This window comes from Helianthus annuus, chromosome 15 (genome assembly GCF_002127325.2).
Source record: "Helianthus annuus cultivar XRQ/B chromosome 15, HanXRQr2.0-SUNRISE, whole genome shotgun sequence".
Lineage (NCBI taxonomy): Eukaryota > Viridiplantae > Streptophyta > Magnoliopsida > Asterales > Asteraceae > Helianthus > Helianthus annuus.
In genome coordinates this window covers 148,104,667-148,127,899 of record NC_035447.2, presented here as the reverse complement: position 1 = coordinate 148,127,899, position 23,233 = coordinate 148,104,667, and the positions used below count along the sequence as shown (strand labels likewise).

The window sequence follows — 23,233 nt, the reverse complement described above, 5'->3', positions numbered from 1 at the left end:
CCAACTCGGAATGACTTGATATTTTAACACAATACATATTATTTCTTGATTTAAATAGTGGTTATAATCAGATTAGTGCAGTTTTTGTGTAAGTCACATAAATCATGCGAGTTCACGTACTTTACAACTTCTAATGCACCAAGTACAACATACAAAGCTAGTAAACTTTATGACAAAGTTTCATACTATTTTACAACTCCAAATATTCCTATTTTTAATGTTTAGAATCTAAATATCTGATTAAAAATCATTTTCATCATATCATACATAAATCATCATTTCATGACCATTCATTCACATACATGCTTAAGTACAAGCATCTAATGCATACAATTCATATCATCATCAACATGCATGGAGTAAATTATATCTATCATGCATTTAGCTCATGTTTAAACATTCAAGAACATCATGTCACACCCTGACTTTTGCGGAAGCATGGTTATTTTGGTGTGACTTCTTAATACCATAGCAACAATCACAACAATGTGATATGATAAAAACACGAGATGTTTATCCATTAAAAGAGTTTAGAAAATACTATAACAACATTGTTTGAAAACATCGACACTTAAAATGAGTTACAAACCATGACATGTTCAACTGAGTTCACAAGGACTCAACAAATGTACATAAATAAAACCTGAGTTTAGAATTATGTATCCCGTCCAGAAAAGGAATACACCCTCTAAACTCAACAACCCTGGATAACATCTTTTATTCAAACGCAGCTTGACACATGCATACCCCGCCAGATCCACTAGTTCCCTGAAATACATGTAGTTTGAAAAATCAACAAAAGTTGAGCGAGTTCATGTGTAAGTGAGTATGTATAAAACTTTGTAAATAATGTATGTATGTCCCGATATGATTGCAAACAAGGAAAAGATCACCAATGGTTTGCAAGGCCACTGATATGTGTGACGGTGTAGGAAGACTCAAACCTAGCAAAGTTGTACCGGGCTTCCGGCTGGAAGACATAGTCACCACTATGGGCCGCCCCGGCCTCATGGGTGTGGGCTCCCTACACCCAAATAGATCTATCACTCATGCCCCTCGGTCCTACAACGAGGATTGATGGTCCCAAGTATTCGCCTACCCTATCACATGATCTATGGTTCTTTCCTAGGCTAACCATACCAATAGTATAGTAAGTATCCCTTTGTAACATGTATTTCACCCCCGAAATAAGTAAACAAAACAGTTTAAGGAAAAGGGGGGACATGAACTCACCTGAATTGCCTTGTGCAAAGCTAGCTAATTACGACTTCATGATGTCATTTCCAAGACGTGACTAGCTAGCGTGCATTCTACAATATTCCTAACACGGGATATCTTATAAGTTTTTAACCAAAAACGGTAACTAAACTACGTGTTACCAAGCTCTACCGAATCGTTAATCGAACGATTTGTTGGTACCTTGTTAATTTAACGAAAATGACTAAGTTATCTTTTGTTGCCCCGAGAAGTCGTTTGTGTATACAGGAATATTCGTATGAAAGTAATATAATAAACTTGTATTATATATATTACGTCTTGTATATATTTTCCAAAATATACGTATATGTCGTTTGGCGTTTGAAATAAATATAAAAAGGTTATATTTATTTTATAAAAGAACATGAATCGTTTGATGTTTGAAATAAATATATAAACTATATTTATTCTTATAAAAGAGTTAGTGTTGTTTGGTATTTAAAATAAATATACAAACTATATTTTATTTTAATAAAAGAATTCGTCGTGTCGTTTGGTATTCGAAATAAATATATATAACTATATTTATTTTAGAAAAAGATCGTCATGTTGTTTTGTTGTTTGATATTTAAAAATAAATATAATAACTATATTTATTTGTTATAAATAATCTTCGAATTGTCGTTTTCGTGATGTCGCAAACTGTTGTCATACATAATATACATTTGTTTCTTGTTCTACAAGAGTTGTTTGGATTCGATAGTTGTCGTTAAACAATAAAGCACGTTTCGGTTTTATGGATTTTCTCGAAAAACGGGCAGAGTTTCCTCTGTTTTTGGACGACCCCGACAACACAAGTTGTCCTTATTTTATCAAAATTCAATCAATTTACCAAACAATATAAACATTATTTATATAAGATCTTGTCGAATAAGTTGAAATGTAAACTAGTATTAGATCGGTTCGAGCTCGCTATTCACGTAACATATAAAACTATGAATTAACGAAATAAACCACGCCGTTAATCTTTACCAAATCTTTCGTGTCGTGACGTGGACCGAGACTGAGTTGACCAGTTGACCGAGTCAACCGGGTTGACTCGCGTTGTCTGAGTTGACCGATTGAGTTGACTGAGTCAACTCACTGTGTTGACCAGAGTTGACTCGTTTGACTGAACTAATGACTTGTTGACTGCCTTTGACCAAGACTTGAAACCGAACCGTAACAAGACCTGAACCAAGAATATGTACCGAGTAAACCGAAACCGTAACAAAGTTGAACCAAAATAGAGATGGAGTGAACCAACCCGAATTGAAACTCGAAATAATCTGCAGCCCAAAACATAACCACTGCCGCCATCGTCGCTTGTTGTCGCCGGCATAGCTCCGGTAAGTACCACCACCACTGACACCATCAATCATCTTCTACAGTAATGAACCCTCAACATCAATTTTTTTAGAAAGCAGAAGATAAAAATACCGTGAAACCCGACGGACTCCTCCATCACCGCCGCCGTAGCGGCGGCTACGCAGCCCATCTCCACCGCACACCTCCGTCGTTCTCTTTCTCGCTCCCGATCTCTCTCTCTTCTATCTTCTTATTTCGCCGCTGCACCACCACCGGACGGTGGTGGTGGTGGTCGTCTAATTTGTCGATCGGAAGGGGGGGTGTCGTCTGGCTGGTTCAAAGACGAGGGGGTGGAGTTTCATCGGTAAAAACCGTCGACAAAGGTTCAGCCAGTTAACCGGCGCCACTCCGGTCGCCGGAGCCGGAGAAGAGACAGAGGGTGTTGAGGGACCATGTTGGCAGGAGCTCTTTATATGTTTTGATTTCATTTGTGGGTGTCTTATGCGTGTTTGTTTGTTTATAAGATGCAGGTAAGTATAATGTAAGTGAAGGCAAGGAGATGAGGGTCTGCAGTAGGTGATCGAGAGGAGGTGAGTGGGTGTAGTATGTGAGAGATGGATGAGCTTTATGTGGGTATTGTCTGTGTATTTAATAGAGTGAGGAAGGTTTTGATTTTCCTTTATATACTCAAATTACATTCAGATCAGATATTTTACCCTTTAAATCAAGATTTTTTTGAAGAGATTTGTAGAGATTTTGGATATCTTGTAAAATATCTTGTAAAGATTTTGTAAGATAATATAAGATTTCATAGAGATCTTGTATGTTATGTGCAGGTTTAGGCTCGTGGGTTTGGGGCTTGGGCCCATAAGCCCATCTCATGTGTAAGTGGCCCGTAATTCTTACGAGATCCGTTATCAAAACCCGAAATTGTCGGAACGTCATAATATAAAATTTTAGTTTTGAAATTATGTAGAATAATACCGGTAGACATTGTCGTCGCGTGCGTTTGTCGATTACGGTAATAATCGCGAAAAATTATATCGTTGCCGTCTTTAATCCGTTTTTCGATCCGGTTTTGACTGTAATTACTAAAATTTTATTATGGAGCTAAATATAGCGTAAAATGTAAGTTTCGAAGGCGACAGGCATCTCCGTCGCTTCCGTTTCGTTGCGGGTGCGTTTCCTACCGTCGCGTTTTTAGTCTACGTTCGCATTTGTGTCACATGGACGCCCAATAAATTCACAAAATTAATTTCATAAGCATAAAATTTTGGTGTAACATTCATACTTGTCGGCGTTATCAGTATTCTGTTTGGTTTCAATTCGTTGTCGCTTAATATTCACCAGATTTTTCCGTAAACCACCGTTCACGCCCTGTAAAGTCGGTTAGCCGTTTCTAGGCACTCCAAAGGCCTAATTAAGTTAATTTGTGCTGTAAACACAATTTATTATCGCATTAATCACCTGTTAATCACGTAATTAAGAACCGTAAATCACCGGTTGTCACACATCATCATCTTCACATGATCATCATTTAATCTTTTAACATAATACAAGACATACACATTCTTGTATATCTAAGACTTTTAATCAGCAAAAATTCACATGCATGTAGGTATATACATACATACACGGCCATATACATATACATATGATTCTAAAAATTCACTTTTCACTTAAACTCATTTCAAACCAAAAAGCTTCCATATCGCAACTTTTAAAACATGCATGCATTCTACAATTCAAGTAACATGTTAATCAAGAATCACTCAATCAAAAATCAAAACATAATCACCTACACACACACCCACACTCACGGCCACACATGCACACATGTTCATCCATTTTTGTTTCCTTTTAAAAACCCATTTGTTCTAGTTTTATGTTTTGTGAAAATCTCAAGATTCAAGAGAAACTTTCCAAGATTTAAAACATCACTATGAACCAATCACAAAATTTAGAGAAATGGTTTTTATACCTTCAAGGTTCTAGTGGGTTTTTGACAAAAATGATGATATGGATCTTGTTCTAGCTTGAATCTTCTTGAAAAACACCATTAAACCTTCAAATGGACTTGAAATGAAATTGTATGAATCATGGATCTTTAAGAACAAAGTTGGATTTTGAAAATGTATGGATTTAGGGTGTGTTCGGCCATAGCTTGTTATGAGTGAGAGAGAGAAGATTGTTGTGATATAATTCTTGGATTTGTAAAAGGGTTGAAGTGTTCATAAAGTGATAATCATCACTTATATTTCCTAGGCACAACACTTGGCAAGGAGATGTTTTAAACTTCCCTCCAAGCCACCACCTAGCACCATCATGTCCCCCTTCTCACATAAATTATATATACATACACATATATATGTAATTTAGAGTATAAACTGGTATTTTACTGGATATCGGGTATTTTATCTAGCGTTTTAATCCCTTTTAGTGCGTTGTAAATTATTTTTATCATTCTATAAAAATAATCACACAAAATTATTACTGAAATAATTACCAGTTGCCTTGCCTGGCTGCGTTGACAGTATTTTGTCTAATGCGCGCACTATCGCGTGGTACGCGCTCAAACTCGAAAAATAGAGTTTCTTAGCGTTTTAATTTATTTTTTCTCACGAATATGATTAAAATTACTATTCTAATCATAACAGACTATTTTTAGGATTTTAACACTGATCAGGTGGTCACCGACGTTCGTTTCGCATTTTAACCGTTACGCGATAAGCGTTTATCTTACCGTTGCCAACATAATTTTTACCAAGGTTTAAATTTGCCAACACATTAAATATCATATATAAACATCATAATCAGTCAAATATAGCCTTTTATCTATTCACAACACGTGTTACAATTGTACGGTACGGCCTGAAAAGCCAGGTGTCACAGTCGAGGGGTCGGGCATGCCACGTTTATTCCTTTCCTTTGCATTTATGTTAGATTTGGCTGCATATTTTTTCCTTTTGTTCAATTAAGCTCATTTGGTCCTGAATATACAAAAGGAAGATAAAAGCACACTTTTTCCAACATTAGTACTAAAAAAGGGTTAGTTTTTTGCCTCATTTGATGTAATTTATATGTTGCATTTTACACCCATCAACTATTATCTAGGAACTCTGATCAACGGCGCTAGACATTGATCAAAAGGGCAAACAACAATTACATCAAAGTTTCGGTACTACACGGTTTAGTGGATTGGTTGATTCATTCATACATACACAGTTTAGTGGATTGGTTGATTCATTCATTCATAAAACGATGTTTTCGGATACACATAAGAAAACCATTTTAGAAAACCGTGAACTCGCCAACTTTATGTTGACACACTACCGCATGCTTGCAGGTCCGTAGATGTTGTGCTGGAGTTTGCTTGGAGCATTGTGGTGGTCGTCTAGAATCCGTTGTCGGATTCCTACCATTAGATTATGTTTTAAACCACTTACGAACTTCATGCTTCCGCTAGACTTTTGAACTCTATTTTAAACTTGCTATGCTTTGGAATTTTATTTTAACTTATTATGTAGTAGACTTAAATGTTTTGTCACTAATCATATTGAGGATGGTTTTACTTTACTTATGATAAATGTTCAATGTGATTGGTGGCTTGATCCTGGGCAGTCACACGCCTCGCGGTGATACTCCACATGTGGAATTTGAGGGTGTGACATTACATAACTTCATATCATCAAAAAGTTGCTTAACTCAATTGTAGTCAGAAAAATTGTTTAACTCAAGTGTACTCAGAAAAGTATTTATTTTGGCCTTGTTTTATTTTCATCTTTGCTAAAACCATCTAAATCCATTTTGAAATTATGTCATAAACTAAGAACTTTTAATATATTTTCATGCAACTTGTTTTTGGGCATAAAGGTCTAGTTTATGAACATGAGTTGGATTTATCTCAAATTTTGTATTGTCGTGTTTTTGTAAAAGAAGTTTAACATAATTAATATCAACTTGATTTAAGGCCAATTGTAAAAACCTAGAGTGGTGGAGTAGGCTGTTTTAAATCATAGTGACTAATTTTTTTTAATTGTTGCTTGTTTATGAAATATAGAAAAGCTTTTTGATGATTTTACAAGTTGAAACTCAAAAAGTAATCGAAAGAAAACATATATGTATTTATAGTGGTTCAGGTGAATATTAACTAACTTGTCTTATACCCACTCCTCAATCCATCGAGAGTTTATCTTTACAATTAAATTCTTAATAAGCAAGGTTGTGAACATCTTTATAATCGTCTCACTAATCGGATAGTTATACCCTTTCAACGTCTCACTAATAAAGAAATACCTCTTTAATATCACACTAAGTGAATAGTGATAGTCCTTTAACATATCACTAATATGATAGTGATAACCCGTTCAATATCTCACTAAGTGGATACTAATCATGTTATCAACATCTCACTAATAGAGCAGTCACCGCCCTTATATACATCTCACTAAGTGATGATAATGATCATCACTTCATTTTTGCCCTAATCTAGATAGGGACTATCTCTCACAAATCTAGATGGGTATCGAGTAGGAATATTAATTACATTAAACTCACAAACATCTCACTCATCTAAAGACAGGTATTAAATAGAAATATTAAAATGAATCTCTCTAAGACCACTTGACTTGCATCTCGATCTCTTTATATGGAAGATATTTTGGAGCATGAGATCATTTAGGATATGATGGTAATCTAGAGCTTTTAGTTTGATAAGAGGCTAAATAGTCAAGAGGAGCGATAAAGGGCACAACATTTTTTTAGGGGTTTTCTAATGACACACCCCCTGTCTATCCGCACACTTTTTCAATTCAGTACGCATCGTATAAGCCTATATGATGCGTATTGAAATAAAGTAAAAGACATGGCAGACTGATAGGTGCAGGTTATGTTTGGTGGCGGGCTTGATACGCATCGTATAAGCCTATACGATGCGTATCAAGGCACTGTTTATTGAAGTTTATTTTTTGAAGGGATTTTGAGCAGTTGGTCGATGACATGATAGATAAAGATCTTGACACGATCATATCCATTTTCAAGTATTAGAATAGATAGTCCAAGATGAAATATATTAAAACCATTCAAGCCCACTAGCAAAAGAAGCGCTTTTATCAAGTTAGGGAGAATGTTCTGGAAATTGAAGGAAAAGGAAGGTTGTAGCAATTTAATTAACAAGTAATTGCAAGACTGTTAGTCGGGCTTCCAATTGAAACACAGGGTGATAAACAACGCTAATATGGAAGACATGTCGGGTTCTGTACCCATCCCCGCGTTAATAGCTTCTGTTTTATTACCAACTTGTTCGAAACATTCTAAATAACTAGTAGAAGAACCCGACACGTCTTCTATGATGATTCGAAACATTCCGAATAACTAGCACAAGAACCCAACACGTCTTCTGCTAGTTATTTGGAATGACAATCAGATGACACATGATAAAAGCGCTTCTTTAGACAATCATATGACACATGATAAATGCGAACCTGAGAAACGGAATGGATTTCTAGCAGTTGGTCGATGACATGATAGATAAAGATCTTGACGGAACATAATATTAAAACCATTCAAGCCCACCAGTCTACAATGGAACATAATCCCAGATTGTCTAAAGAAACGGCGTGTTCCAATCAACATTTATTGACATTATTATAGGTGATGAAGAAACCCTAAAACGGAACATAATCCCAGATTGTCTAAAGAAGCGCTTTTATCATGTGTCATGTGGTAACAACTATCAAGGGGATATGCAGATCTCTATTCGGTTATCTTTCTGAGCTTTTACACACGAATATGTGGTTCCCAATTTGCGAAACATAATCCCAGATTGTCTAAAGAAGCGCTTTTATCATGTGGTAACAACTATGGGAGAAAAGACCAGCACCCTTGTCGTTCCGTATTTTCTCCTTTTCTAATTCTCGAAGAATCTCGTAACGTATTCTCCGTTTGTCTAAATCGTCTGTAAAATTATTAAAAAAAACAAACTATGCGAGCTTTCCATCCATATATTCCGTCCAACATATGACATATGATAAAAACGCTTCTCTAGACAATTTGGGATTATGTTCCGTTTTATTACAGTCGTGAGGTGGTCAAACCTTTCTAAAAGTAGAAAAAAAAAATAAAACATTAACAGTGGGAGAAAAGACCAGCACCCTTGTCGTTCTGTATTTTCTCCTTTTAATGGGAATTGTATTGGCACACCTGATTATCTATCTGCACACCTTATGCCCACCCGAGACCGACCTCTGGATCACACGTGTTGAATGATCGAGAGAAACTTCTTTGAGCTAACTGCCAATATCTCATCCTTCTTATCTTGCTATTAAACGAGGTATAATAGCTAATAAAATATGTTTAACTTCTGAAGTCTGTATATTCTATAACTTTTGAAGGTTCTTTATATGCTTCTTTCCTGATGCATGTCTGTGTCGAACAGTTTCTCCGTCGCTAATTTCTCCACTCACCGTGAAATCGAATAGTTTCTTCATAGATTCCGTCTTTCAAAGCCGGTTGAGGATTACGAGTGTTCTAGACTCGTTCAAGGCATGCTTGTTTGTGCGATTTACAGAAATAAGGATGCATTCCACGGTAAACGATGCAGCAACCGGAGCTGTTATCTTGGTTGTTCAGTACTTCCAAGACGATTCAAGTGTAACACCTCGTAAACTCACGTCCAATGATATATTGACACGTGTAATAAACCCTAATGAAGTCAAACATTGAATTTAAGGGACTAATTTTTTGAAAAATCAAAAACTTTGATTATGAAAGGACTGGAAGTGTTAGCATACCTAAAATATGTTTCTAAATAACCTCTTACGATATTTATATTCACAAATGAACCACTTGATGATCGAGTGTAGCCGTTTGCGTAATTAATTGAAAGTTTGCGCAATAAAGGGTTAAAAGCATCAACATGTTAATTCTTACCTCTGAGTGACCTTTTAACAAACCGGAAGCTTCATGATATTTGATTACACTCTTGGGAATGCCAATTATTGGCTGTCTAAGGTTTTTATGCCAATAAGTAAAGTTACGCGCAACTTTGCAAGTTAGAGGGACTAACAGTGTCAATATGTTTAATTATACCTCTGAATGACCTTTAAGCGAACCTGAAGCATCGTGATGTTTAATAATACTCTTAAGAATGCCTAATATGGATTAGATGAGGCTTCGATGCTATTAAATGATGATATGCGCAAGTTTGCACATTAGAGGGACCTAAAGCGTCAACTTTTGAATCTACGCCTTTTGGTGACCATTTAAGCGATCGAGAGCATAGTGATAATTAAACTCATGCTTGGGAATGTCCATTATGGGCCATGTAAGGCTTGGATATCATTAAACGACATTCCGTGCTACTTTGTGCGATTAAAGGACTAATTGCATCAAACTGCAAAAGTATGTCGATTCGTATGATATCGGACTTTCCGGAAAATAACCATGAGTTAAACATACCCTATTTATCCTTTATATAGCTTAGATATAGGCTTGGGGGTGTTTGGTGCGCAAAAATAAACTTTTATGTCAAGCAGGGACTAAAAGTGTCAAAAAGTGCACAAGTTTGCATTTTCGCGCATATCTTACATTCTGAATATATCCGGACATCCAAAAATTTATGTAACCACTAAAATATTTTATTTTAGTGTTCGGCATGATAAAATTCCATTCGTCGCGTAATTTGGATCGTTTTTAGCATCCGTTCGTGTTTCGTCGTAATTAGCCGAACAACGTGACCGTACGACCAAACGAACCGACATCTGAGATATTTTTGAGCATGTTTTATGTTCCCTATGTTTAGGCATCATTGTAGAGCCTTAAAAATGGCTTAACAGGCCTTAAATGTGTTGGAAATAGCATTTAACATATACAGGGACTGTTTATGTAAATCTGCCAAACTTTTGCTGAACAAAACAGCAGCAGAAATCTGTTTTTGTTGCTGGTTTTCTTCAAATTTGGATTCCTTTCTCACATAACTCAATCTAGGGGCTTTCTACCTGATTTATAAAACCATGTTACACATGTTTTAATCTTGTTAACTCTTCCGACACTTGGCACTCATCCGTAGCTTCCCGAAAACTATAAATAGAAGTGGGTTTGCACTTGTTCCTTCACACCAATTCCTTCAATCTGCTTGTTCTCTGAGTTCTTGGAGGATCTTGAGCTTCTTGAGAACCTCCTTCAGTCCATAGGACCTCTTGTAAGTGTCCTATCGTGCTTGGTTTAAATTGTTTAGCGTTTATAGCCGAAAAGTCAAGCGTTCTCGATAAACGCTTTGACTTTTAAACGGTTGAGCCATTGTTCGCAACGAACATGGCTACGTGACCGTAATTAGGTAGGTATTAAACCCTGTGGGATTGTGTAGTGACCCAAATGAGTCAATCAGAAGAGCTCTTGATCTGTTTCAGAGGCGGAAACTAAGAAACAGACTTGAACACAACTTGAATTCACTTTAATTTTCCTTATATATTGATTTCAATCAGATTACAATCAGACGGCACTTCAGCAGCACTTCGGTATCGGAAGCATGAACAGTTACATATGATTTCGCTCAAGAGGTATATATAGAGATGAGATTCCGCTTGAAAGTGACAGAAAACATTTCAAGCGGAATTAGATAATTGTGATTTCGCTTGAAACAGTCACATGTCATTTCAAGTGGAATCATCACCTTTCAAGCGAAATCAGCTTCAAATACACCTAAACCTATTTTCTCGTACAACGTGCCCTGATCTATCAATCTAGTGTAAGACTCGATACAAGACGAAGTCGATAGACGTAGTGTACCAACAAACTCCCCCTCGGATATTGACGAAGTCTTCGGTGTCGAGTCTTCACAATCTTCAGTCTTTATCAGTCTTTGGGCTTCTTTCAAATCCTCTATTCTTTTATCAGCATCAACACACTCTCTTCGAACAAAAACTTCTACTTGAATGTCTTCAGACTCCCCCTTTCGATGAACTGGGGTCGTAGCCTGGCTTTCACAGAATCAGGATCATGCTCTGGCTCTATTCTCAGATTCAGAGTCCTCAGGTATCGGAACCTGGCTCTCTAGCACTCAGCTTCAGAAACCAGACTATTCTGCACATCCTCTACCACACAATAAATTTCACAAATTTAACAATTTAACAAAATTTATCTACTAAGACTCTCCCTCAAAATCAATCAGAAAGATTATACAATTAAAGAATTTGATGAACCAGTTGAAAACAATCCTTCAAAAACTTTTACTCAAAATAAACCAACTCCCTCTCACGAAGTGATCATCATGTTTAGCACTCGGAATTTTGAAAATCAGCTCTTCAACACCAGTTGTCGAAAATCTTTTTGAATTTTCCAAAATTTATGCTAAAACACACTCAAAATCTTTTTGGAGTTTTTGAATAAAACGAAATGCAGTAAAGATATATTTACAAACAATATTTTTGTGAGTTTGTGTAAGAGGGTCATATCAGTTTTTGAGACATGTTACTAACACCGTTAAGCTTTAAACATTTTAAGTTCTAAACAATGCACTTAGATTGTCAGTATACTGGTCCACTTTAAATTTTCACACAAAGTTCAACTGTTTCGAGATACGAGATTAATGTTTTAAGAACTTAAACTTATTCGCGTGTCCCACCACTTGAATATACTCCCGTATCTAGATCCCAACATTCAGTCTTACAGGTGAGTATACCTAGATGATATCTGTAAGGGGTTAGGTGCGAAACCGTGAGAGCTCAGGTCAGAACTTCCGTTCAGCAGAGAGATGACGGATCAACTTTTGGTGTGTCCCCTTTAGAGGATCTTTTCTTCAACAGCATATGATTAGCATTTTTCAATGTTTCATCATTTTTTGTGCTGAGGGCGGTGCTTATTTCAAGCAAAGCGTAAAGTATTATTCGGGGACTAGGTCAGAATTTCCATTCAGTAGAAGTCCCGGGATAATACCCCAGATATCACTAAGCATAAAGACCTAGTATCTCAGAAAGAGGGACCTTTCAAACAAGATTTCGGGGGTTACCCATATATTCAATAAATGTTCCCCACGATAAGCAAGTTTGAATTTAGGTTTATATCTCAAAAACAATCTACTAAATGTGTAAAAACCTACTGGCATATCCGCAGTGAGATTGTTTATCACATTTGACTTTCCATTTCTTTAGCATATTGTGATAGTCCACTGATGTACTATCATTTCCTCTTTTTCACAACAAAACTCATTTTTGATTTTATCATGTTTTTGTTTTTTTCAAATTTTCTAATGTTTTTGGATTTTCTGAAATTTTTACTCCCCCTAAAATGCAAACACATTTTATAAAAAAATTGAAAACAAACTATATAAGAAAATTGACAACTGATATCGAATCGCTTCAAATCTCCATCCACTGGGCATAAACAATCAGAACTCCCCCTATCAACAAACTATTTTCCCATTTAGATTTCAAAACACTTAAGTTTGTTTTAATCAAAATGGTTTTTCCAGAAAGTAAGTTTTGTTTTTAACCACTTGTAGGTTCGGAGATCAATTCATCACTTTGTTTTTCAACCACTTATATGAGGATTACATCAAGTTCAAATTAATGACCTTGAGTAATCACTTTGTAAGAACAAACCTCAGTACCACTTGTAAGAAAATCAAGTACAACTTAATGTCCCTGATTTACCACTTGTAGGAATACCACATCTACACAAATTCATTTTATCAATAAAGATGCCGATTTCTGCTTCACACTTACCAACCTGGAAGCTCCGGCAATTCACAACCTATAAAATTTAAACAATTTTAAAATCTTTCACAAAATCTATTTTAACAAGAATGATGCCGATTCCTAATCCACGATTATAAACTTGGGATCTCCGGCAAGTCAGGTTTTTCAATGAAAGAAAATGTCCACCCAAGCCTGACCAGCCTTGGGTGATTCCAACTCCTCTTTAGTTGGGGTGTATGTTGCTTTCTTTGTAGCATAAAAGTCTTTTACCCCTTTAACCTTCCCATCGATCATCTTTCCAAAAATTTTCTTCACATTTCCATTAAAAGTTTTCTCAACATCAAATTCATTCTTTTCAGAATAAAATTGATTCGAGATATCAACTTTCCCAATTTTTTGTTTAAAATTCTCAGTTCTCAATGGTGGAAAATTTTCATCATTCATTGGAGGAACTGAGTTTTCACTCTTTTTAACAACATGTGGCTCCTCTGATTTGGTGGAATCAGATTCATTGCCAGATTTTGCCTCAGATTTCTTAACAACCAACTTTTGGTTGTCAAGCTTCACACTTCTCCTGTAAAACCTTTTCGAACATTCACCAACTTCATATGTTGAGTTTTTAAACACTTTAAACCTTTCAGTTGGTGGTTCGGTGTTATCAACAATAATATCTTTCAGTTTTTCTGAGACTCCCTATTTTGTCTTTGTTGCCAACGGACAATTCCATGCAATGTGACCAACTTCATTGCATCTAAAACAGGTTCTAGTTTCTTTTATCTGAAAAATTTCAATTTTCTTCTTTTCAGCAAGAAATTCCTGATTTGATTGTCTCCAGAATGAGCTCTTCTTTTCCTCATCAGCAGATGGACCTGAAACAAATTTTGTATTTTTAGAAATTTTCTCATTTTTATAGTTTTCTGGAGGAATAAAACCCAATCCTTTCTTTTTGAAATTACCATTATGGTTGGGTTTCTTTCGAAACTCTAAATCATAATTGTAACCCATTTTCTTGTTTATCCTTTGTTTTACTCTTGAGATGTAAGATTTAGGTTTTGCAGAAAGAATTTCATCTTTTATTTCAGAAATATTAATTTCTGTTAGTTTGAAAACCTTTTTTTTATCATTTTGGTTTTAACACCTCTTATTGGAAATTCTTCATCAAAATATAATTTGTCAAAATCATTCAAAGTATACACAACTTCAAATGTTTCGTCATTCAAATTAGATTTTGACAACAAAAATTCTTTACTATAAACCCGTTTTCCCGACGTTTTTGAACTTTTTCCAGACGAACTCGAACTCCTGACTGACAAACACGAACTTTCGGACTCGGACTTTGACTCTGACTCCTCATCCTTATCCAACACCTGATCGACCACTCTTTTAATTAATTCGGACTCATGATCTGTGTCGGACGCTGTGAACGTGACGTCAATATTTTCTGGCAACACATCGGTTATCTCAGATTCTAACTTTATATTGATTGCCTTTTTTAATTGTTCCTCATTTGGTTTTCTAGGCGAGTACCCTTCCCAAATTGGAGGCGGACACTTATTATAACAAACACTATGTTTCTTACCAGTATCCTTTTTCATCGGCTTTTTGTCTCCAACACTTCAAAACCTTCAACAGTTGGATAAATTTTGTCAATTAAGTAATCAGAACTTGTATAACTTCTCAGTAAACGTCTGATTCTTTCATTTTATGCTTTCTCAGTTTCCAACTCTTGCTTCCATTTCGCACATTCTTCAATATAAAAATTTATCTCTTTTTGCTTTGACATCATTGTAGCATTCATCATCTTCAAAGCATCTTCTCTTTCTGAGTTTGTCTTTTGCAAACTGTTCACTGTTTTGTTTAAAACATCATACGACTCCTTCACATTCTTAACATCAAACAGCAACTTTTCTTTCAACTCTTCTGATTCACTAAACCTATCGTCTTTTTCTTCACATTGTTTGCAAGATACTGAACATGTAAGACATGGTTTTGCGATTTCAACAATCTTTTCGACCTCCACAATCTTCTCTACTTCCACTATCTTTTCCACTTCAACTATCTTCTCAATCACCTTGATTTCTTTCATTTCTTTTGCAGCTTTTCTCTTTTTGAGTTTTTCAGTTTATCTGCAAAATAAAATTCAAAACTGTCAGAAGATAAATGAGTTTTCTCTTCATCTGTTCAATTTATCTGTTCAATTTCTTCATCATCATCACTGCCTTCTGTTGAATTGTTTTCTGAAGAAACAAATTTTTCATCTTGACTTTTCTCTTCATCAGATAACACAGCTATCCATTCCTTCATCAACTCTGGCTTTTGAACAATCTGAGCAATGAAAGCTTTAATATTGGAATCAGCTGGAATGTACTTGTCCCAGCTAAAACCTTCAGCCACTTTCTCATCATCTTGATCAATAATGCCATAATAAGCTTTCTTATTTGCATCCCGATCATTTTTCCATGTGCGGTTTGTGAATCCTTTTGTTGATGTGATTGATGAGCAACCTGTTGATATATGGCTTTTCGATAGTAATCATCTTTTCCAAAAGGATTCTTTGCTCCACTAGTCTCCTGATTTTTGCATTCTCTTTTGAAATGACCTTTCTCCCTGCATTTAAAACAAGTAACTTTAGATTTATCAAAACCTAAAGCTGAAAGATGAGCATCCAAAAAATCATTTCTTCCTGTAATCATTTTGAACTTTTCAGCTCTTCTCAAGACACTAGCTAAACACCATTTGATGTCCATGAGCTCCAATTCCTCTGCATCGATCTGATCGTAATTTTCCTTGGTTAGCATTGGATTACCAATTTTTCCAGCAATCAGTCCTTCATAAGATTCCAAAGCAGTAACTAGCAATGCCATATGACTTTTAACAACTTCCTCAGAAAAATTCTGACCATTTTGAAGATGTAATGCAACATTGCACTGAATCATATGCCCATTACGAACATTTGCACTTTGAACACTTGGAGGATTAACATTTGAAAATCCACTAGTGTTGACTGAACTTTGACTAACTGATCCAGATGAATTTCCTGCACTAAACGCGGTTTGGATCTTTGGACTTGCTTCAACAGTTTGAATATTTCCTTTATAGTACAGTTTGATGTCTTGTTGATTGCTTGAGCTGTTCATTCTTGCAATCTTCTGCTGTTCAAGATCCTGTGCCTCAAGTTTTTCAATAAACTATCCGATTGACAATCTGCTAAACTCTCCAGAATTCTTTAAGACCATGAGATAAGTACCCCATTCTTTCTGCGGTAAAGCGTCAGCTAGCTTTTCAACCCATTCTGCTAGAGTTTTAGTAATTTTTAACTGAGACATGGTACGCACAAGATGACAATATCTTTCAATGAGAGTCTTTGTAGTTTCACCAGGCAAACTAGTAAACAACTCAAACTCCTTTTTCAGCAAAGATGCTTTACTCTTGAGCATTTCTGTACTTCCTTCGAATTTCTTCTCAAGTGCTTCCCAGATCGAAAACACAATCCCATCATGCTGAAGCAAAATAAAGATGTCTTCTTTGACAGCTTGTTGTAGAAGACTAATCATCATTTTCTCTCCTTTATAACTGTCTCTCTCTTGGTCTGTAAATTCTGAAATGATTTTATCAACTCACAAAGCAGTCTGTGGTCTAACATACTTGGTTTCAATGCTTTCCCAAGCTCTCAAATGGTTTGCCTGAACCTAGTTCTCAAAACGATTTTTCCAGCCATGATACTCTTCAATTCCCATAAGCTTCGGGGGTTTTTGTAAAGTTCCAGTTTCGTTTTCCAAGTTCATGTTTTGAGCAATGGCGGCTGGAGTAGTCGAAGATGTAGCAAACGCGTTATAGAACTCTTCTTCCATGATTCGGTAAAAAATCCCTTTTCAAGCGGAATACCCTGTTCAAGCGGAATCAAACTTTCAACCAAAATCCTTTTTCAAGCGAAATACCTTATTCAAGCGAAATCACCAGTTTGAAGCGGAATCAGCAAACTTTGGAGCGGAATCACTGATTTCGCTTGAATTTTCAAGCGGAATATCAATTTTGAAGCGGAATCAGACTATTTCAAGCGGAATCACTGATTTCGCTTAAACTTTCAAGCGAAATAACTACTTTGAAGCGGAATCAGATTATTTCAAACGGAATCACTGATTTCGCTTGAAAATCTCAAGCGAAATATGTAACACCTCGAAAATTCATGTCCAATAAAATAAAGACACGTGTCATGTAAGATGATGTGTGCGAGGTGTTATATATATTAGGTATATATTTTAAGCCCTTTTTACACTTTTTAGCCAAGTTTTAAATTTATAAAACACGATATTTACTAACACTAAACACACATATGGGCAAGTGCACCCATCGTGGACCTAGTATAGTGTTGGTAAGATACCGAGGTCGTCCAAGGACACAAGAGCTTTTAGTACCAGTTTTGTGACAACTCGAGTTTCCAAGATTCCATTTTCGCATTTATTGCACGTTCACTGTTTGTTTAATCGTTTACTTGCACAATTAGTTTGCTGTGAAACTGTAACGTTTTGATTCAGTTAAGTATATTGTATTTGAGCATGGTTATGTATTACTTATGAAAGATTTGTCAAATGTATGAACTTGGTGGTGAAACTGTGAATTATTTTGAGATGGTGTACTTATGTAAAAGATAATACTTGGGGATGTATAGAGTAATTAGTGAAATCCTAATCATTCTTAACCCTAATCATTCACTAATCACCACACAAAACCAAAACACGTACTTGCATATTCTCTGATTATCTCTGGCAATCATCATCATCATCATTGGCACAAGTTCTTCATCACTCTTGATTTTCTCTCTTTGTCTAGAATCAATCCAAGGTAATTGTTAATGATTGTTTGTTGTTTTTGATTCTTGATTGTATGATTCATGTAAACCCTAGTTCTTCACACATTAGTTCTGTAATTACTGACTGAATTCTGATTTATTGTGTAATGATGTTGATTAGTGGTGTAATCGATTGTCTGATGATTTAGATGCATGATATGATAGAACGCTTGATTGATGATTTGATTATTGCATGAAGTTAGGGTTTTTGAATCGTAAGGTAACTATTACATCGATTCTGTAGTAGGGTTTGAAATTCACGCATATTCGATAACTCAGAATTGTGTCAGAGTTTTGTGAAATAACGAAGTCCGAGCTTTAGCCATGCTTGATTGATCTGAGCTTATTAACATGTATGTCCGAATATTATTCACATTAAAAGGTCCGAACTTTAAAGGGAGGGTATAAGGTCCGAGTTTTTGATCCTTCACATGTGAGTCCGAGTTTTTGATCCTTCACATGTGAGTCCGAGTTTTGTAATTAGGGTTGTGAAGTCCGAATTTTGTGCATGCCATACCTTGTCCGAATTTTATCCTAGGGAAGGGAAGATGTCAGAGTTTTACAAGCATGGTCCGAGTTTAAGCTTCTCCCCCCCCCTGTCCGACTTTTTAAGTAAGGAATGCCCCCCCTAGTCCGAATTTGTGAAGAGGATGTTCCCTCCCCCTTGTCCGAACTTGTATGCAGGGAAACCCCCTCCCCTTTGTCCGAATTTTGTAAATGAAAGCCTAGGGGTCCGAAGTTTAAAGGGGGGAAAGGGTGTGTCAGGGTTTTGATGTGGTCCTTGGTCTGAATTTCTGGTCCTGGGATGTTGTCTGATCTTTTGCTTGTGTTGTTGTGTCCAACCTCTGTGATTTAAACAAGATGTTACCGTGATTGTATGACTAAAAGTCCTAATTTCACAATATGATACATGATGTCCGACTTTTGATGATACAAGACTTTCAATTGAGATGCATAGACTGAATTTCATATGATGTTCATGTTCTGTATATGACTGTATGCTATTGAATGAAATTGCATGATCTTGTATGTGTGAACAATCTCATCATATCATTCTGTACACAACTATCACACGATCACAACTGATGTCAAAGACTCGTAAACCCTAATTGAATGTAAACACTTATCTTGGATTTATGTGCAATGTACCTTAGGTCGTGAGTAACGGACTTAAACATTAATTAACCCTAGAAGCAATAACATACCGAGCAAATCAAGGTGAGTTCACACTCTTACTAAGGCATGGGATTCCCGGGGAATAGGGAATGGGTTGAATGGTGGAATTGAACAATTACGCGTATATACACGGTTACTAGACTATCTACCATGGTCCTCGGGTGAAGCAGGACACTTACGTAAAACCTACGTAAACAGGAATATGCTACTGTCTTCCGGAGTCAGGAAGGACACTTACGTAAAACCTACGTAAACAATAACATGCTACTGTCTTCCGGAGTCAGGAAGGACACTAACGTAAAACCTACGTAAACCCCACGCGTACCACTGTCCTCGGGTAAAGAAGGATACTTACGTAAAACCTACGTAATGCTTGTACGTACTACTGTTCTCGGTTGTGAAGAACACTTATGGTTACGAATAGTCTAGTGGATATACAACATGGGAAGCCCCCACCAATAGAACATACTATCGGCCCAGTAGAGCCATATGTTACAACCGAACTTACTATTACGCATTTACTTTCTGTGAACTCGCTCAACTAGTTGTTGATCCTCTGTTACATGCCTTGCAGGTCGTTAGGTACATGGAGCTTGCACAGGGAGGAGCTGGTCGTTGTGGGCACGGATCGTGAATGTTTTGTTAAACACTTTATGACATTTCATACTTTATTATGTTGGGTTTTATCTATATGCTTCCGCTAAACAGTGATAACATACTTATATTTTGAACACCTTTCATATTGGTGGTTGAATGGCATTTACTTTTATTTATTAATTACATGTTCAATATGATTGGTGGCTTGATCCTGGTCAGTCACGCTCCCAAGCGGTGATACTCCGCAGGTGGATTTTGGGGGTGTGACAAGTTTATCCTCAACGTCTAATCAAAACAAAATGTTAGAAAAGATTTTAAAACTAAGAAAATAAAACTAACTAAAATGCTGAAAAATAAAAATAAAAATAAAAACAGATAGACAAGATGAATCACTTGGATCCGACTCGTGTATAGTGTAACCTTTGATTATTTTCGCACTTTTGCACTTGTTTAAGAGATTATCTTAGTTATTGTAGTAGGCCCCTCTTTTGAAGGTGACGTTACCCTCAACCCAGTAGTTTGAGTCAGCAAGGATACAATACTAAAGGGTCAGATTATTGAAAGATAATTAATTAAGTTATTAATGCAAATTATGGTAGTCCCCTCTTTTGAAGGTGACGTTACCCTCGACTAAGTAGTCTGAGTCAGCAGGGATACAGTCCTAAATAGCCGGGTTATAGTATTAATAGTAGTTTAACTTATGAGGGGATCAAAGAGTTTGGACCCCCGCCATCCAATACCTTTGGGTATTGAAGGAGGTCCTACTAAATTTGACCCAGGTCCCTTGCAGGATCTCTAAACGCTGAACAACGGCAAGACTCTTACCAAACCGTTCCCTTAACCCCCGACCAGGGAGCCAACATACCTCCATATAGACCGTGGAGATATGAATGGTGAAAATCTTTTATTTTATATAGACAGTAAAATAATGTCAAGACACCACAGACAAACGATAAGGAAGAATCACCTTCAACATAATAAACTAGTTATTAAAGTCATTAATACAAAACCAAATAAAAAGTGCAAAAGATTAAAAATAAAAAGTATTACACTAGAAACTTGTCTTCACCAAGTGATGTAAGAGACTTAGGCAAACATGGCCTTGATTGTCAAGAACTCTTACGATCAATCTTGGATCCCGAGACGACTCACACACTCTATGATGGACAATGGATGATGGTGGTGGATGATGGCGTTGTGGTGGTGGTGGGTGGTGGGTGAAGTGTGAGAGAGGTGGTGTGCTAAGGGATGAGTTGAAATGGCTCCAAGCACTCCTATTTATAGGCTGAACAGAAGCCTGGGCATGGCCCCGTGCCTGTCTGACACTCTCTCTCTTCATTAATTGTAATTCGCAATTACAATTAATGCGTCTGCAGTACTCTGACCACGCCCCTGTGTCCGCTGGGCACGGCCCCGTGGTGGGCAATAGAAGCTTCTATTAGTTTGTCTTTTCTGCTGCTTCTTGGGCACGGCCCCGTGCTCGCTGAGCACGGGGTGTGTTCAGTATTCTGTGTCCTTGGTTTTGCTTGGGAAGATGCTGTTGAGGGGTCGGGCCTTCCACTTTTGCTCCTTTTCTTGTATTTATGTTAGATTTTGCTGTCTTTTTGCTTCTTTTGTTAATTTGAGCTCATTTAATCCTGAAAATACAAAAGGAAGACAAAAACACACTTTTTCCAACATTAGTACTAAAAAAGGGTTAGTTTTATGCCACATTTGATATAATTTATATGTTACATTTTGTGCATATCATAAGACACACGTGTCAGGAACCCGGATCAAATAAAAGATGTATGGTAGGGTTTAAAAAGGGCGTCATGTTAATAAAATACCTCTGAACGACCCAAGGGCGACATGTTATTAAAATACATCTGAGCGACCCAAGAAATAAAATCCCAAGATCCTTAAATCATTTCGATTAGCATCAGATACATATTTAGCCGGTTATTCCTAAATGAATAAAAATGTCCATATTTGGGTTCTTTTGAATGTTACTACAACACCCAGGAAATTAGATTCTTGAGTTTAAAAGAATTAAACTTGAATTATTCAAATCCATGGTAAGTTCTTGTTAGTTCCGTCACATTAAAGCCTTCCACAAAGTGCCAAAGGTGTAAGTGCATGGCTAGGCATGCAAAGACTGACTATATGGTCCCACAACTGAAAGGAAGTGCATGGGATTCGGACTTGTAAGTGTTGCATGGTCAAACTTGGATGTTTGCAAAATTTTTGGCTTCTGGCCATCGGTTACGGACCGTATGGCTTTAAGCTTACGGTCCGTAAGGTGCCTATCTGGGCAATTTCAGCAAGGGTCGGTTACGGACCGCAATCGTTCAAGCATACAGTCCGTAAGAGCTGCATACGGACCGCAAGAGTTTAGGCTTACGGTCCGTAAGCCTGTCGCTGGCAGCAGAAAATGGACAGTTGCCTGTTCAGCCTGTTGCACCGCCGTAGTGTTGGATCTGAGTTTGATTTTGATTGTATTTTATGTTTGTAAATAAGATGAAGATGGATGAGTGTGCAGCGGAAACTATAATGAACACAAACTTTGCATACAATCAAACGAGAGTAATACTTTTATCAAACATCTTTACACAATGAACCAAAAGATTGAATTTATTTCAAACACGATTACAATGATTGATGAATGAATACAAACTCCCCCTCAGCCAGAGCTCAGTAGTTTGTTCGTGCAAAGAAGACGAATGATGCAAAGAGCTAATAGAAAAGTACAAAGTACTGAACTATTTATAGGCACTTGCAAACTACTGAGCATCTTAGCTGACGTCACCATGAAAGTGACATCTAACCTCCTAACAAACTCTGACCTCTGATCTATACAGACACTGCTTGTGTTAACTACTGCTAATACGTTCTATTACAAAACAGGCTTTAGAACAGCTGCTGCAACCTTCTACTGCTGTGAACCCAGCAGCACTTGTCCGGATGAGCAGTGCTTGACTCAAGGCAGTAGATTGAATCAGCAGGACTTTAGTCTTTCATCAGATCTTTAGTTGAGCAGCAGTTATGGGTCAGCAGTTTAGCAAGATCAGCAGATAGGAGGTCATCAGTAGTTGTAATCACTTTCAAGGGGAGAGATTTGTATATCAACATCTGCTTATTTAGGATCCACTACTCTGATCCAGTTTTGGCTTTAATTATCTGTTCCTCTGATAGGGTTCAATCCCAACAATCTCCCCGTGGAACAGATAATGCCAAAACCCTTCATTATTTGTGGAAATTTTATTGCCTCATTAACAGCTCCCTTATCTGACCTTTAAATTGTAATTCAAAGTCAAGGGCATCTGTATCTTCATCATCCCTGCTAAGTGAAAGATCAAGGAGATCCTGCAAATCTTCAAGACTCAGGCCAAGA

At 36.8% G+C, this 23,233-nt stretch overlaps 1 long non-coding RNA gene across 3 annotated transcripts; it reads right to left on the bottom strand.

The window, feature by feature from the left end:
• Nucleotides 1-494: 494 nt before the first annotated feature.
• Nucleotides 495-3,208, bottom strand: LOC110912649. 3 transcript variants are annotated; one of them, XR_002578085.2, is made up of 3 exons: nt 2,230-3,208; nt 1,234-1,321; nt 495-768 (listed from the first exon to the last, which is right to left on the bottom strand). It is a non-coding gene; the product is annotated as an uncharacterized LOC110912649 (long non-coding RNA). The 3 variants fall into 3 exon arrangements; XR_002578086.2 differs by having other exon boundaries at nt 1,234-1,310; XR_002578084.2 differs by lacking the exon at nt 1,234-1,321 and having other exon boundaries at nt 2,230-3,207.
• Between the last annotated feature and the right edge of the window lie 20,025 nt (nt 3,209-23,233).